Source organism: Antechinus flavipes, chromosome 3, assembly GCF_016432865.1.
Source record: "Antechinus flavipes isolate AdamAnt ecotype Samford, QLD, Australia chromosome 3, AdamAnt_v2, whole genome shotgun sequence".
NCBI lineage: Eukaryota > Metazoa > Chordata > Mammalia > Dasyuromorphia > Dasyuridae > Antechinus > Antechinus flavipes.
Window position 1 is genome coordinate 495058576 of NC_067400.1, and position 18581 is coordinate 495077156.

At 33.4% G+C, this 18581-nt stretch overlaps 1 protein-coding gene across 1 annotated transcript in view; it reads right to left on the minus strand.

The window, feature by feature from the left end:
- Window positions 1-577: 577 nt before the first annotated feature.
- ANGPTL5 (angiopoietin like 5) overlaps window positions 578-18581 on the minus strand; it is a 107665-nt gene continuing 89661 nt past the window's right edge. The window contains exon 9 of the transcript XR_007952110.1: window positions 578-958. The gene's annotated coding sequence lies outside the window, so the exon portion shown is untranslated. The remainder of the gene's footprint in view (window positions 959-18581) is intronic.

Sequence of the window (18581 nt, forward strand, 5' to 3'; positions counted from 1 at the left end):
GTCTTTAGTAAAAAGATAAAGATGTCTTAAAATTTAAAAAAAAAAAAAAGCTTTTCCTAACAATATCACTGTATCTAAAGCACTACATTCCCACACTGCCATAAACACAACATGCCATTAGTTTGAGAGCTAAGCCAGACGATTCACTTTTTGGTGAGAAAATGAAATCTTATTCTCTTCTATCAACAATCCAATTAGGAACCACAAACCCCTGCATCAACTCTAGGTAATGAAACCTGACGCCAAGTCTCAAATGTTCAGCTATAAACATATAAACATCTTTTCCATCAAGAATATCCTAAATTGCTTTATCTCCAGAAATGTATACATTTGAAATCTACATGCAGCTCTATCTACTTTTCTACTGTCCGTGTGAGTTGACAAACACTATTTTAAATTTTTTTAGGGTATGAACAGTAAATTTCTAAGCTGTGTTATTTTATAATATTTATATCATGGTAGGAATAAAATATCATATCAGATAAATCTGGCTAGCTTTAAATATTACCACTTGGTGAACATTTGCTTTGTCAGAATTCATTTGGTAAAAATAATAAGAAGAAAAAATTCAGCTTACACAAAGGGCATCCTGTGGCCATGATGTGCGGTCATCACCTTGGGGAGCTTCCTTTCCTTCTTGTGAGTCATAATGAAGAAAAAAAATTCAAAAACTTACGACCCAAAACAGCTCTGTTCTTCTCACAATAATGAAAACAAAAGTAAAAGATTACATTGGCCTAATAATTAAATCCAGCTTCTCCATACTTATCACAAAGTTCTAAAACTTCAGGCACAAGGCTAGTTGACTTTTCTTCTTGGTTATTCTTTAATAAAACCAGAAAAGTAATTATTCCAGAATACTCTTGGTTTTCTTTCAGTTCAAGTGAGTTCCCAAGAAGAGTAAGTAGCGGGTAACTGGTCTTTGGATAGATATCTGGATATGGGCCAGTAAGTAATTCTGCAACAAAAAAACCACAAAGCAATTACCCTTCTTCAAGGAAATCAGTGTCAACATAGAATATTTTTTTAATTATCAAGCAACTATAAGTGCTACAAAGTGATTTTCCTTAGCAGTTCTATAATGGAAAATAGAAACATACTTAAGGATTTGGATTGAGACAAAAATCAGCTATAATGTGCCATCAAGAACTATGGTACTCAGGACACAGTTTTTAAAAGTTTGAATACTAAAAGAGTCAAGATAGAAACTACAAGATAAAATGTTTTGATTTCTCATGTAAGGTAGTCCTTAAGAATGAGAGGTATATGTTAAGACAATATTGTGCAAATTACTTATAACAAGAAATCATTTTGATTAGATGTCATTTGAGTACAAAAAAAATGCTCATGTATGTGTATTCATACTAACCAATCCTCAAAAAACAAAAACTTTCAGAGGGACACCTGGACAAGTTGTTATTGAATCTTATCCAGGATATTAGAGACACTGCGTTGAATCAGAATGTCTGACCTCAATCAGCTAACCTAAACTGTCATAATTTTTCCACCATTAATTCATTTTCTATCACTTGTGTTCTGGATTTCTATTATGAATGTTACTTTTCATTGATTTTTGTTGTCTTCTATGATTTTTTTTGTCAAGACATTTAGGATTAAGTGACTTGCCCAGGGTCACAAAGCTAGGTCATATTAAGTGTCTGAGTTCAGATTTGAACTCGGGTCCTCCTGACTTCAGAGCTAGTGATCTTCTATGGTTTAAGCTAGATGGCATTCCAAGGAAATGTGCGAAAGTTAAAATGCTGAAAGCATATTCTTTTGCAGAGTCAACTGGTGATAGAGTTGATGTAGTGCTAGGTATGAAGTCAGGAAGACCTGAATTCAAATATAGACTAGGATAACAACTAGCTGCATTTCCCTGGACAAATCACTTAACCTCTGCTCAACTTCTCCAATTGTAAAATGAGGATGATAATAGCATCCTCCAAGGGCTTGACACATGGTACAGACTATATAAATGCTTATTCCCTTCCTCCTATTGTTAAGAGTTATTGTAGTGCCTTTTGGTGTGGAGGAAGTAAAGCATTTCAAATAACATTCAAATAAGATGAAATAGAATATGGGAAAAGCCTACTTGTAAGGTAAAAAAAAATCAATACCAAGAACTGATAAATTATAGCTTCAAAACAGACTAATAAATCCTTAGAAAATAAAGCCTTTCAGAGAAACCTGATACCTGGATGAGTTGTTATTGAATCCTGTATGGTGTTATAGACTTTTTATATTGGAAGAACCTTGAGAAGACCAATAAAGAAACACTAAAATTGTGAAGAAAAACAACTTTTAAACTATTTGTCATAGGTAAGACACTACAAAGATGAGAGGATTGACAATAAATATGCAGAATGATATAATAGCCAAGGTACTGGACTTGGATTCAAGAACATCAGTATTCAAATCATATCAAATCAAATATCTATTAGCTGTATGACCCTGACCATATCACTGAAAATTAGCTTCATCCTTGGTACAATGAGAAGAAATAAAACTCAGTTCCTTTAGGGTCCCTTCCAGCCCTTAATCAGTTATTGAAAACAGGTAACTTTTATGAAGTTCACTTTTTCAATCAAGGCTATTCCAAAACCACTATCAGAAGCTCAGGTGAGTCTGTAAAGTTTGGGTATCTTCATCAGGCAATAAAATATACTTTTCATGGGCTTAAAAGTCTTATCCTCACTGAGGGATGAACTCTAATAAATATATTGATATACTGATGTAACATCATTGGTTCTTACTGTAGAACAGAGTTGACTGCCTAACACTTGATACTTTCGGTCCCTTCTTCCCTGCTGGATGGGGCAAAGTTTTCTATCTCCACCCTAGGAGTGGTTTAGGAGTTTTCTTTGGACACCAACATATCTTCCTTAACTTTCTTCTGTCTGGAGACTTGATCAGCCACACTCTATTACAATTATTAGTTAATTTTTGGAGGCAAATGCAGTATGATAGTCCTCAGATCCATATAATTCCTTCCTTTGTTCATTTATAAAATTTATATCAGAAAAAACATTGTTAATACAATCATGATAACTTATTCTTCAATTAGGAAAACACCTAACATTCAGAGACAGGTTTGGCTTTCTATTCTAATTTCAATGTTTTTATATCTCCAAAACATTAGAGAACCATTAGAGACTATTGCAGGATCTTTTACTGGATAAGCATAAGGATGAACTTAGGAAAAGCTCATGGCTTTCTTTTGGAAACCCAATTTTTATCATGAAAAGGTGAGTGAATTGGTAGTTTTGATCTGAATGCTCCATATCTAGATACTTGTAGAGATCCAGTGGACCACTTGAATTTCTCCCTTATGTCCTGCAGCTTTGGCCCCTTTTCAGTTTATCTCTTTGATTTCTTCTATCAGTGCCACCAATACTCACCACATCAACTCATTGAATCTCAGGTATATCATTTCCCAGATATTTCTTCTCAGGCTACTCCTATGAAGGTTATGTGTGTCTCTTTTAAAAGTAATGAATACATGGGCATCTAGTTGGTGCAGTAGATAGAGCACCAGTCCTGAAGTCAGGAGGATCTGAGTTCAAATTTGGTCTCAGACACTTAATATTTACTAGCTGTGTGACCTTAGGCAAGGCACTTAACCCTAATTACTTCAGCAAAAAGTTTTTTTAAAGCACTGAATATAACTCAAGTTGCCCTATTCTCTAATATCACATTTAAATAATTAAATTAATATCTAGATGATATAATTATGAAATGTAATAGTCAACATTATATTATATATTATACTATATATCATGTGTTACCTTATATATCATTTCATATATCATATTGTATATTTTGTATATTATCTCATATTGTATTATCTATATTATATCACATATTATTTGTATTTTATATTATATTGTATTGTATTATCTATCTTATATATATATTATATATGTTAATGTATTATATCATACTTCATGTTGCATCATATATTGGTGTATATTTCATTAATACTATATTATATGTTATAATTATTTGTTTTAATAATAATAACAAAAATAATAATTAAAATCTCAGGGTTATAAAGGAATGTTTGCTCTTTCAAGTACAAATCTCAGATTAGTTCTTAATCATAAATCTAAAATTTGTGTAATTTTAACTCCATTAAAAACTTATGGGCTTTTTTTCTCTCTAACATGATTCATAAAGCAATGTATGTTAAAAAAAAATTTTTTAGAAGCCAATAAATATGACACTGATTATACATATGAAGTCATGAAAAACACATTTCCACATTAGACTTGTTATGAAAGGAAAAAAAGAAAAGACAGCAAAAGAGTATATACTTTAATCTATACTCAGAATTCTCTCTGGAGATAGATAGCACTTTTCAGTATTAACTTTTTGGAATTTTCATAGGTCATTATATTGACCAGAGTAGCTAAGTCTTTCACAATTGATTGTTGTTACACTATTGCTGTTATTGTATGTATTATTCCTCTAAGTTATGTTCACTTCTGTTTGCCTCAGATGATATACATCTTCCAGAATTTTTCTGAGATCAAAAATTCACTTTGCTATTTCTTACAGCAAAATAGTATTTTATCATAGTCATATACTACAATTTGTACAACCGTCCTCCAAGTTATCCCCTCAATTTCCAGTTCTTTGCTACACCAAAGGAGTTGCCATAAATATTTTTGCATATTTAAATTTTTTTTCTTTTCTTTTGATTTCCTTGGTGTACAGATTCAAAAATGGTAATTTGGGTCAATAGATATACAAAATTTCATAATCTTTTGGGCATATTTCCAAATTGTCCTTCAGATTGGTTGGGCTAGTTTCATTAATAATGCATTAGTGCTATCATTTTTATTATTGGCCTTCCCATGAGCATTTGTTCTTTCTCTGTTTAAAAAAAACAAATTTTAAAAAACAAAATTAAAAAAACAAATTACAAAAGTATTTTGTAATAGTATTCATATAATGTGTCTTGGCAGGTAGACTCTCAAGTACTTCCATTATGCCTTAATAAGGGGTTTTAAGTTTTGGTTCAGGAAAAGAAACCATCAGTTGGTCAAATTTTTAATGCTAGGAATTTGTAAAACATTATCTTAGAAATTTTCTAATTAGTTTACCTAATTAGACCCTTGACTAATATGTCTATTTACATACATGCATATATTTGACAATTACTTATTAAATTAAATTTAAATCATTAATCAAAATTATTTGTTAATTTAAAAATATTTGTGTTTATTTGATGTACTCTTAGTTCCTGGAGTTCTGAAAAGCTGTATTCCTAATCAATAAATCAATTGAGAAGCTTAAAAAAAAAAAAAAGAAAAGAAAACTTATGGCCTGTTATTAAGGCTAGATTTAGAAAAAAATGAACCATTAGTTAAAAGAGCAATTAATATTCAATATGATGAAAGTATGATTTCATGATGAGGAATTAAAGATAACAAAATGAATTCAATGGCAAATCATGTAAAATAAATGATGACAGCAAAAGTAGAAAAATAAATAAAAATAGAATAAACCTGATATAGTTTTAAAGTTTTTGTTTTAAATGTAAATGTTATGAGGTTCTTGTAGAAGTCAATAAATTTACTTTATTTTGTCCCGATTTTTACACACTGCTATAAGTAGGAAATGCATTTCCACCAAAATGAAAGTGCCCTTAACTATTCTGAAGCTCAAAGAAAAATCACTGGGGGGAAAAAAGATAAAAAAGATCCTTCCATATACATAATAAAGGTTTTTCTCTACTAAAATTCTTATCCTGATACTTGATCACAATCTAAGGGAAATCCTGGGTTCCCAAAAACCATTTTAGTGGAGAGCAAGTCTTTCAAATTCCTACCTTCAAACACTAGGCTTGGAATCAGGAAGACTTGATTCAAATCTGACCTTAGACATTTACTAGCTATGTGACGCTTGGGGCATATCATTTAACTTCTGTCTGCCTTAGTTTCCTCAACTATAAAATGGGGGTTATAGTAACATCTATTTCCCACGATGGTTGTAAAAATTAAATGAGATCTTTGTAAATAAAGCACTTAGCACATGTCCTGATACATAATAGGGACTTTAAAATGTTTATTATTTTCCTTTCTGACAAAATGAAAAGGTTTAAAATAGGACCTAGAATGAGCTATGTGCTTCTTGTCTGAGGACTAGTTTTGATAAGTATAGAGTTCACAAACAAAAGGATGACCAGCAAGTGACAAATTTTGGGACTTTGGCATCTCAAAAAGGTTATCTATTAAAAGCATTAAAATATCTAATTATGAAAATGGAGAAGAGACCCACAGTGAAAAAATTAAAGATTCCAAGTATTGAAGATAGATATTTATTAGAAATGGATCCTTTGAAGGGTCTTTACTAAGTAAGAAGATATCATGAAGTCTTTAAAATGGCTTAGAATGTGGCAGCTAGGTAGTACAGTGAATAGAGCACCAGCCCTGGAATCAGGAAGACTTAGTTCAAATGTGGTCTCAAACACTTGACACTTGACTAGCTCTTAGTGACCCTAAGCAAGTTACTTAACCCTGATTGCCTTGACAAAATTAGTTAATTGACTTAAATGGCTCCAAATGGCTCCCCAGTTGTGGGAGGCAAAAATCACAGATAGCAAAATTGAAGACTCTCTTGGTTTCACTTAATAATATACGTGTAGCGATCAAGTAAGATTTATACCAGAAATACAGGGCTGGTTCAATATTAGGAAAACTATCAGTATAATTGGCCATATTAATAACCAAATTAACAAAAACCATATGATCATCTCAATAGATGCAGAAAAAGCATTTGATAAAATCCAACTCCTATTCCTATTAAAAACACTTGAGAGTATAGGAATAAGTGGACTTTTCCTTAAAATAATCAGTAGCATCTATTTAAAACCATCAGTAAGCATCATATGTAATGGGGACAAATTGCAACCATTCCCAATAAGATTAGGAGTGAAACAAGGTTGCCCACTATCACCGTTACTATTTAATATTATATTATAAATGCTAGCTTTGGCAATAAGAGTTGAGAAAGAGATTAAAGGAATAAGAATAGGCAATGAGGAAACCAAATTATCACTCTTTGCTGATGATATGATGGTATATTTAGAGAACCCCAGAGATTCTACTAAAAAGTTATTAGAAATAATCCAAACCTTCAGCAAAGTTGCAGGATAGAAAATAAACCTACATAAGTCATCAACATTCTTACATATCACTAACAAAACCCAACAGTTAGAGTTACAAAAAGAAATTCCATTTAAAGTAACTACTGATTGTATAAAATATTTAGGAATCTATCTGCCAAGGGAAAATCAGAAACTTTATGAGCAAAACTACAAAACACTTTCCACACAAATTAAGTCTGATCTAAACAACTGGAAAAATATTAAATGTTCTTAGATTGGGTGAGCAAATATAATAAAGATGACAATACTACCTAAACTAATCTATTTATTTAGCGCTATACCAATCAGACTCCCAAAAAATCTACTTTGATGACCTAGAAAAAATAACAACAAAGTTCATATGGAAAAACAAAAGGTCAAGAATTTCAAGGGAATTAATGGGGAAAAAAAATCAAATGAAGGTGGCCTAGCTGTACCTGATCTAAAATGATATTATAAAGCAGCAGTTGCTAAAACCATCTGGTATTGGCTAAGAAATAGACTAGTTGATCAATGGAATAGGTTAGATTCAAAGGACAAAACAGCCAATAACTTTAATAATGTAGTGTTTGACAAACCCAAAGACCCCCAGTTTAGTATGGAAATTAGTATGGCAGAAACTAGGCATTGACTCACACTTAACACCAAACACCAAGATAACGTCAAAATGGGTTCATGACCTAGGCATAAAGAATGAGATTATAAATAAATTGGAAGAGCATAGGATAGTTTACCTCTCAGACCTGTGGAAGAGGGAGGGATTTATGACCAAAGAAGAACTAGAGATCACTATTGACCACAAAATAGAAAATTTTGGTTATATTAAGTTGAAAAGTTTTTGTACAAACAAAACAAATGCAGACAAGATTAGAAGGGAAACAATAAACTGAGAAAACATTTTTACAATCAAAGGTTCTGATAAAGGCTTCATTTCTAAAATATATAGAGAATTGACTCTAATTTATAAGAAATCAAACCATTCTCCAGTTGATAAATGGTCAAAGGATATGAACAGACAATTCTCAGATGAAGAAATTGAAACTATTTCTAGCCATATGAAAATATGCTGCAAATCATTATTAATCAGAGAAATGCACATTAAGACAACTCTGAGATACCACTACACACCTGTCAGATTGGCTAGAGTGACAGGGAAAGATAATGTGGAATGTTGGAGGGGATGTGGGAAAACAGGGACACTGGATTGTTACATTGTTGGTGGAATTGTGAACACATCCAGTCATTCTGGAGAGCAATTTGGAACTATGCTCAAAAAGTTATCAAACTGTGCGTACCCTTTGATCCAGCAGTGTTTCTATTGGGCTTATACTCCAAAGAGATACTAAAGAAGGGAAAGGGACCTGTATGTGTCAAAATGTTTGTGGCAGCCCTGTTTGTAGTGGCTAGAAGCTGGAAAATGAATGGCTGCCCATCAACTGGAGAATGGTTGAGTAAATTGTGGTATATGAATGTTATGGAATATTATTGTTCTGTAAGGAATGACCAGCAGGATGAATACAGAGAGGACTGGCAAGACTTACATGAACTGATGCTAAGTGAAATGAGCAGAACCAGGAGATCATTATATACCTCAACAACAATACTGTATGAGGATGTATTCTGATGGAAATGGATTTTTTTGACAAAGAGAAGATCTAACTCAGTTTCAATTGATCAAGGATGGACAGAAGCAGCTACACCCAAAGAAAGAACACTGGAAAATGAATATAAACTGCTTGCATTTTTATTTTTCTTCCCGGGTTATTTATACCTCCTGAATCCAATTCTCCCTGTGCAACAAGAAAACTGTTCGGTTCTGCACACATATATTGTATCTAGGATATACTGTAACCTATTCAACATGTAAAGGACTGCTTGCCATCTGGGGGAGGGGGTGGAGGGAGGGAGGAGAAAAATCGGAACAGAAGTGAGTGCAAGGGATAATGCTGTAAAAAAAAAAATTACCCTGGCATGGGTTCTGTCAATAAAAAGTTATTTAAAAAAAAAACATATTGAAAGGGAAATCTAAAAAAAAAAAAGAAAGAAAAAAGAAAAGTCTGGGACTTCTGGATTTGAGGTTATTTGGATTCTTGTTCTTGCCTATATAATATCTATCTCACAAGGTTCTATGAGAAAAGCACTTTGTGAACTTGAAAGAGAAAGATTTTTGATTGTTATCATTTTATTTTCATAACAAACCTATGACATAGAAAGTTCAATTATTACCTTTGTCAAGGCCATAAAGCTCTTAAGTGGTGAAGCTGGGACTTGAAGTCACATTTTCTAACTCCAAATTTAATGTTTTTCCTACTATGGCACAGTTATCCTCATTATGGCCTAACATGATCATAGCATTTCCTATCTTTTCCTTTCCGTAGTCTCTCCTGATTCTACAATGATAAAATCTGTGACTCCTGGTATCCTACCTATCCTAAATCTATCCCACTATATCTCTTTTTTTTCCCTCTAGAAAAAGATCTGGTAGGAACAAGGGACCTGATAGGTGAAAAACATACAGTAAGGAAAGTGACAGACACATATTAAAGCTTTCAGTCAGAATAAAAGCCCACATCTAAAAAGCAGAACTGCACTTCCCCAGAGGAAACCTCTAGTAACTGCACGCAATTAATGTTTAGATACCTACACCAAAGTGATTACAATCTTGAAGAACCTACTGATAAAATCAACTGTCAATCCATGGAATAGGGAAAGCAGGTTACAGGAACACTCTGTAGTTGAGATTTCATGCTAGCAAATAAGGCAAACAGCTGGCATAATGGGCAGCAGAAGTCTGGAAGTCCAAGTTCAAGTCAAGAAAAGGTTTGGCTGGCACAGAGCTCTAGGTTCGATAAGTTTAAAAAAAAAAAAACCTCAGGGAAATTTTATTAAGCTATTTTATTCTCATAACCCAAAACCAACCTCATAGATCCTGGTTCTAAGTAAAATGCTAGCTCTCATAGGGGCTTCACAAATTGATGCCTTGTTTAGTAACCAAGAAGGAGAAGACTGTCTTTGTTGCACAAAGTTTTGAATTTCCTCATTAAGTGGGAGAAATACATCTTGTGATGTGACTTGGGGCTCCATAGTGGTGCTTATTTTCTCTGGATCAGGCAAAGTGAAAAATGAGGTTTACTGGTATACTTCATCAATGAAACATCAATGTTCATCCTGAACCAAACCCTTAACATAATCAAAATCACCAAAGTTGTTTATCAAAGAAAAATACAAAAATCTTATTTTTGTGCATCTATATTTCCAGGCCTAGTGAAAGATGCTGGGAGGGAAAGGAAGAGGGCTATGAAACCAAGTATTAAAGTTTGAACATTTGACATAAAAATAAATTATCAATTCAGAAAAGAAAGGAGTCTCAGAGACAATATAGTGTAGACTCCTCAGTTCATACATAATAAAACAAAGCTCTCTAAAGGTTCTCTTCTTTCTAATATTGATGATTTCATATCCTTCAATTTCTGAACAGTTCTCTTCCAAAAACTTCAATGGATTTCACAAGACTTGTTTCATTTATTTTTATCCACTTTATATTTATATCCTTTGATCTTAGCCAGAACTACAAGCTCAAGTGCAGGAATATAATATTTTGTTAAAGGCTAGCTTTACTAAAAACAGCTAGTGCAGAGCCCTGGAGCTAGCTAGGTTTTGAGGTAGCCTCAATCTTAAGCATAGGAACTTTCACCTCCCCTAACTATGTTAGAAGTCAAGGGTTTGAGTCTGAGAGAATTTAAGAGTCTGATGCTGCTAAGGAATATGAGACCCAGCTATATTGTGGACAAGCTACCCTGGGCTTGAAGGAATCTGCAACCCTGGATGAGTGCAGAAGCAATAGGGTTGGGAAGCGTCTGGTTACAGAAGAGTGGAGTTCTTGGTTTTTGGAGAGAGGAGAAAACTGAAGAAAGACCTAAAGCCAGAGGCATCATCTCCTCCTTCCATCTCTGAGTGCAGAAGCAGTGAGGCAGGAATGTTGCTAGTTGTGAGAGGGAGCTTTCGATTTGGCATTCCAGGTCAGAAGGAAGAGCTGAAACCAAATTAGAGGCACCATCCCCCATCCCATATTTAGAGGTACTTACATTAATATTTTTCTTTAAAAAAAAAAAAAAGGAAGAAGAAGAAAGAAGGAAGCTAATCATAGAAACTTACTATGGGAATAAGGAAGATTGGAGTTCATCTTCAGAGGAATACAGTGAAATTTAAAAAAAAAAAAAAAAAAAAAAGCTGCTTTTGCCCCCAAAGACTACTGTGAAATATCTACTTGCCCGAAAGAATTTATAGAAAAAATTTTTAAAAAGAGACTTTAAAAGTCAAATAAGAAAGATTGAGGAAAAACTAAAAAAATAAAATCAAAACCATCCAAGAAAACAAGATTATGAGAAAAGTTAACCAACTAGAAAAGGAAATAGAGTCTTAAAGAAAAAAATAATTCTTTGAAAATTAGAATTGGGCAAAGGAAAGCCTGTGAAGCTATATGAGACCAAGAAATAACAAAACAAAATATCAAAAAAAAAAAAAAAAAAAGAAAAAATATAACAGAATGTGAAATATCAGAAAAATTACAGATATGGAGAACAGATGAAGAAGAGAAAGTAGAAGCATGATTGAACTTCCTAAAAGCTGTGAAAGCTTTTTGTTTTTTAAAGAACTTTAACACATTAATGAAAGAAATAATCCAAGAAAATTGTTCTGGAGTGATATCACATGAGAAAGTAGAAATAGAAAAAATCCACAGATCACCACTCCCAAAGAGATCTTTTGTGGAAAACACATAGGAATATTATTGTCAAATTTTTGAATCAGATCAAAGAGAAAATTATGTAAGAAACAAATAAGCAAACAAAAACAATTCAAATATGCTGAAGCTACACTTAGAAGTATACAGGATTTATCACTAGCCACAATAAAAGACCACAGATCTTGGAATCACAAATACCAGAAAGTAAAAGAGCTACACCTGTGGCCAAAAATATCATATCCAGAAAATTATCTGTAGTACTGAATGGAAAAAGAAAAAAAGGACATTCAACACACTTACAGATTTCCAGGACTTTCTTTCAACCAAATCCAAACTTAATAGAAAATTTAACATGAAGAGTCAATACTAAAGATTAATTTCAAGAAACTTAATATGGATAAATTGTTTTTTATATGGAAATGTATACCATATGTTTAAGATTGACATCAGTAATTGAGTAATTCAAAAGAAAAATTGGGGCAGCGTTAACTATGATCTGACTCTATAAAAAACAAAACTGTCTAAGGAAAAGCTATATACACAGGCATTAGAGGGAGGAAGGAGAGTTTGTAGTTCTGAAAACCTATTTACATCTGGAATGAGTTAAATAGTCAACACTATATATATTCCATTAAGAGTATAGCACCCTCCAAAATCTATAAAGAAATAAGGGGGGAGGAAAAAAGGGAGGAAATATGATAAGGTGAGATATAGAAGGATATGTAGATTTGTGGTGCTGGGACAAAGTGTGTAGATTAATGGGCAAAGGATAAAGGAAGTTAAGAGTATAGAACAGTGTTTAGAGTAATGGTAGATTAATAGGAAAGGGATAAAGAGGAAGGGAAAGGGTGGAGGGAGAAGATAAGGAAGGGATTCATGGGCGGGGAGGGGAAGGGGAATGTTAAGTAACAGCCAGGCAAGTTAAGGAGCAAAATGAAAGTAGAAGAGTTAGCAGGCATAGGAAATATAGTGTTGAAACACTACAACAGGCGTAGAATTTACTAAAAAAAATATGGGAGGAGGGGGAGGGCAGGGCAGCTAGGTGGCACAGTGGATAGAGCACCAGCCCTAAAATCAAGAGAACCGAAGTTCAAATCTGATCTCAGACACTTAACACTTCCTGGCTCCTGTGTGACCCTGGGCAAGTCATTTAATCCCAATTGCCTCGGTGGGGGGGGGGGGGGGGGGGGGGGAGGAAGTAGGACTAGTAATCATTGATCTTAGAGAACGTCAAACTTAAATATTCAATAAAAATAGAAATCTATATTATATGTTAGCCATGTTTTAGATGCATATTTATATATGGGTAAGTGCATAGAGATAATTATATATGTGCATATATATAATTATCCCTATGAATATATATATGTGTGTGTATATATATACACACATATATATATGTATGTGTATAGGTCCGTGTATGTTGTGTACATATGTATGTACATACACATACATATATATAGATATAGATATATCTATGCTTATAAATATATGTGTGTGTGTGTGTGTGTGTGTGTGTGTGTGTGTGTGTATCTTTACTTAAATGTAGCCTGTTTTAGGGAGATGGGGGAATGAAAGGGGGAAAAAAGAATAAAGTAAAAAGTGCTCAGCAGAGTAAAAAAGAATAACCTACAAGAAAGAAAAGACATTCGTGAATATAATTTCTTTTATTATTATATATGCTTTCTTGAAATGGAAATTTATTGTTATATATTTTGAATTCTCCCTGATGTTCTGCTGGGCACATGACAATGTTTTGTTTTGTTTTATTTTATGTCTTTCTTTTTTCTATTTTGTTTTTATTATTATTATGTATTTCATTCAATAAAGAAAAAAGAAAAGAAAAAAGAAATGAACAGGCAAAGGAGAAAGAATTCAATTAAAGAAAATTCCTGGGGAGGATTCTGGGAAGATGGCAGAGTAGGTTGGTAAATTTCAAGCTCTCCAGATTTTCCCCACAAATAGAACAAATTTGCACCTCAGAGTGAACATAGATTAGTGAAAAATCAAGAAGATTTGGGACAGAACTGGGGTCCCCCTGGTACAATCCAACAAGATCTGAAGAACGACCCCAGATCGGGATTAACCCATGTGAAGTGCAAACATGTTCAGACTAGCTCAGCAGAAACATCAAGTGGAGACCACTAGGACTAGCTAGGTGTGGCTAGAACCTCAGCAGGAACCATAGAGACTTTCAACTGCTAGACTATTTATTAAATTGAGTCCCAAAAGATGGAATGAACCTCAGCCAATTGGAAACACCAGGCACAGGTGTGCTACAGACAGATAACCTTGGGCAAGAAGGAACTAGCACCTGGTGAATGCAGAGACAGTGGGGCAGGGAGCCTGTGGGCTGTGGGCATTTGCAGGAAAGTGGAGCTCTTGGTTTGGAGTTCCTGGTCAAAGTAGAGAGGTGAAGGCAATTTTGACCACTGTCCCTCCAACCCATGATTAGAGGTGCTTACACTAATACCTATTATTTAAAAATAATAATAATAAACCAACAAAAAAGAAAAAAACCTCACTATTGAAACATGCTTTTGGAAAAGGAAAGACTGGGATTCATCTTCAAAGGAGGACGCTTTAATTTTAAGAGCTCCTACCTCAAAGATTAACGTGAAATGGCTCCCTGCCAGAGAGAATTTATAGAAGGATGCACAGAAGAACTTAAAAACCGAATGAAAGACATTAAGGAAAAACTAAAAAATAATAATTAAAACCATCCAAGAAAAATAAGATTATGAAAAAAAATTACCAACTAGAAAAAGAGGTATAGAGTCTCAAAGATGAAAATAAATCTTTGAAAATTAGAATTGGGCAAGGAGAAGCCAGTGAAACTATGAGATCAATAAACAAAACAGATTATAAAGAATGAGAAAATAGAATAAAATGTAAAACATAAGAAAAACTACAGATGAGGAGAACAGATCAAGAAGAGAAAATAAGAATAATTGGACTGCCAGAAAGTTGTGACCAAAAAGAGAACCTTGACACAATAATGCAGGAAATAATTCAAGAAAATTATCCTGGTGTGATAGAACATGAGGGTGAAGTTGAAATAGAAAAAATTCACCAATCACCACCTCAAAGACATTCTTTGTGGAAAATACATCAGAATGTAATTGCCAAATTTTGAAACCCCCAGATCAAAGAGAAAATTTTTCAAGAAAAAAAAAATTCAAATAAGCTAGAGCTACAATTAGAATTGTATAAGACTTATCAGCAGCTACAATAAAAGATAGCAGGTCCTGGAATCATATCTACTGACAATCAAAAGAACTAAACTTGTGGCAAAAATATCATAATCAGCAAAATTATCTATAATTTTGAATAAGAAAAAAATGGACATTTAACAAACTTGAAGATTTTCAGGACTTTTTACCAACCAAATGTGAATTTAACAGAAAATTTAACACATAAAAGCCAATATCAAAGATCAGTTTTAAGGAACTCAACATGGACAAACTGTTTAAACATGAATGCAGAGGGCCAGAATTCTAGAGAGGTATACTTGAAACAAGGTGTTAACTCAGTGGAATTGATAATGGTTCTCTAGTTCACATATATCTAGTATGACAAAATGATATAATCACTCTAGTTTGATATAATGATATAATTACTCTAGACTGGCTTATACTCAGTATACTGTAATGATGTAATTGTAATAAGGTATTTAAACTGGGGACAAGTCAGACTCAGAGGGAGACTGGCAGACTGGCAGACTGGCAGACTGCTGAAGGAGACTGAGTCAGACTATGACAGACTGTTCTATTAATGTTATATGATTTTTAAGAGAAGTTCGAATCCGCTTTTATAAATGACGCTCTCAGGCTCAGTTAAAGTAAAGGTAAAATTTAATTACACAATGCAAGGGATAGAATGCTTGCAATAACAACACATACAGCAAATAATACACAAGAGGCAAAGAATAATAAGGATTATGATTAGAATAGCAGAGAAAGAGAGAGAATACATTACTCAGTACGATCGAGGGAGCTTCAACTCTAATTGGACGGCTGGGAAGGCCCCGCTATTTCAGCCTGTGAGTCTCGATCGGGAAAGTCCTAGGCAGATCGTCATCTCCATAGGTGAGGCTTCAAAGTGGAGAATGCTTTGCCCACTCTTTATAGGGGTCCAAACAAAGAAGGCTTTGGGCCAAATGAAGACCTCATCTAAGACAAGGATGCACCAACTAGGGCTCCAGGTGGTTATAATCAAATGTTGCATTGATAAGGGGGCCAGTCCTTATCAACAGCAACAGTTCCAAGGAGTGGTGAGTTCCTGGAATCATATAATTGGAGCTAAAACGCAGGTGGTACATGCCTGTCTTATAGATTAAAAAGGAAAGAGTTGAAATATATGTTCTTATGGGTCAAGGAATGGTCAGGTTTTCATAGGAGAAGGAGTTAAAATATATGCTCTTGGGGTGAGAGAGTAGTCAAGTCCTCACAGGGGGAGTCATGTCCTTCCTCAATTGGGTTCTCATGGTTTACATGGGAATTAGGTTCATATGGGGAAAGTCACGTCCTTACAATGATTTGAAATGAACTTACTACTAATAAGGAGATTTCTTATTTACAGACACAAACTGTGTAAGAGACAATAAAGATTTTGGACTCTATTCTCGTCCATTTTTATGGTGTCTATTCTGCTGAAATCAAGGCCCTTCTGGAGGACCTCCAAAAAGCTAGCCCAGACATTACACATGAACAAATCATTTATCTTTTATATATATGAAATGTATTCTATATGTTTAAAATTCATATCAACAATAGGGTGGCTCAAAAGAAAAACTGGAAAAAATAGTAATCTTGTTATGCAAATAAGGTGCAGAAGAAGAATAGATACAGAGGCATTAGAGGGGGAGGAGGGCTCAATAGTTCTGAAAACCTTCTCACATCAGAAATGGGTTCAATAGGCCATATTACATATATACCCTGAAGGGTATAGCACCTTCCAAAATCAATAAAGAAGGAGGGAAGAATGGATGAGGAAGCAAAGAGTAAGGGAAGAAGACAAGGGAAGGATTCTTGGGTGGGAGGAGATTAAATAATAGCAAGGCAAGTTATGAAGCAGAGTTTAAGTAAAGCAGGTTAAAGTTAAGTCAGCAGGAATAAAAAAGTGTGTATGTGGACTATGTGTGTATGTGTGTCTGTATACATGTAACTATATATGTATATATAAATATATCTTTACTTAACTGTGGCTTACTTGGGGGTGGGGAGTGATGAAAGTGGGAAAGAAGAATAAAGTAAATAAGATGAGCAACAGAGAACCAAAGAACAATTTACAAGGAAGTAAAGAAAAAAAATGGACATTCATGAATATAATTTCTTCTACTAATATATATAGGCATATATATATTTCTTGATCTAGTATATATTTTGAATCTTCCCTTATGTTCTACTAGAATCATGACAATGTTCTCTTTTGTTTTGCTTTATTTTGTTCCTTTTTCATTTTTCTCTTTTTTTCTTATTCTGTCTTTTTCAAATAAAATAAGAAAAAAGAAAGAAAGTTACTATGAGAATACAAAGACCAGAGTAAATCTAAAGGGAAAGATACTGAACTATCCAAAGAATAATGCCAAATAATTACTTGTTCAAAAAAATTCATAGAACTGAAAAAAAGACTTTTAAAATCAAATGAGAGTGAGAAAAAACTAACTAAATAATAATCCAAGAAAAACAAGAAGATTATGAAAAGAAAGTCATCAACTAAAAAAGGCCATCCAGAATCTTAAGGAAGAAAGCAACTCTGAAAATTAGAATTGAGTAAAGGGAAGTTAGTAAAGTTTAAAGAGACCAACAAATAATAAAACAAAATATAAAGAATGAAAAAATAGAAGAAAATGTGAGATATCTCATAAGAAAAACAACAGATCTGCAGAACAGATAAAGAAAACATAAGCTGCATGAAAACTATGACAAAAAAGAACTATGAAGTAATAATATAAGAAATAATCAAAGAAAATTGCCCTAAAGAGATAAAATTCTAGAAAGGAAGGTAGAAATAGGAAAAAAAATTCACTAATTACCACCTGAAAGAAATCCTACAAGGAAAACATACAGGAATATCATTGCTAAATTTTGGAAACCCCTAGCTTAAAGAGCATATTTTATAAGCAGCAAATAAAAAACAAAAAAAAATGTTTTTAATTCAAATACTCTGGAGCTACAGTTATAGTCATACAAGATCTATCAATAGCTACAATAAGAGACCACAGATCCTGAAATGCCATAAATTGATCATCAAAAGAATTAAGAGTTGTGGCCAAAAAATAATATATCCAGCAAAATTAAATGTAATATTGAATAGAAATAAAATGAACATTCAATTAACTATCAGATTTTTCAGGATTTTGTTGCAGACAAACCTAAACTCAATAAAAGTCTTTGACATATTAAAAAACAACATCAAAGATTAATTTCAAGAGATTCATTAAGGGCAAACTGTTTGTTTTATATGTAGCAATTTAAACTATGTGTCTAAGATTATCATAAGTAGTTAGGTAGACTCACATGAAAAAGTGTTCCAAATCACTATTGATCAGAGAAATGCAAATTAAGACAACTCTGAGATATCACTACACACCTGACAGATTGGCTAAGATAACAGGAAAAAAATAATGATGAATGTTGGAGAGGATGCGGGAAAACGGGGACACTGATGCATTGTTGGAGTTGT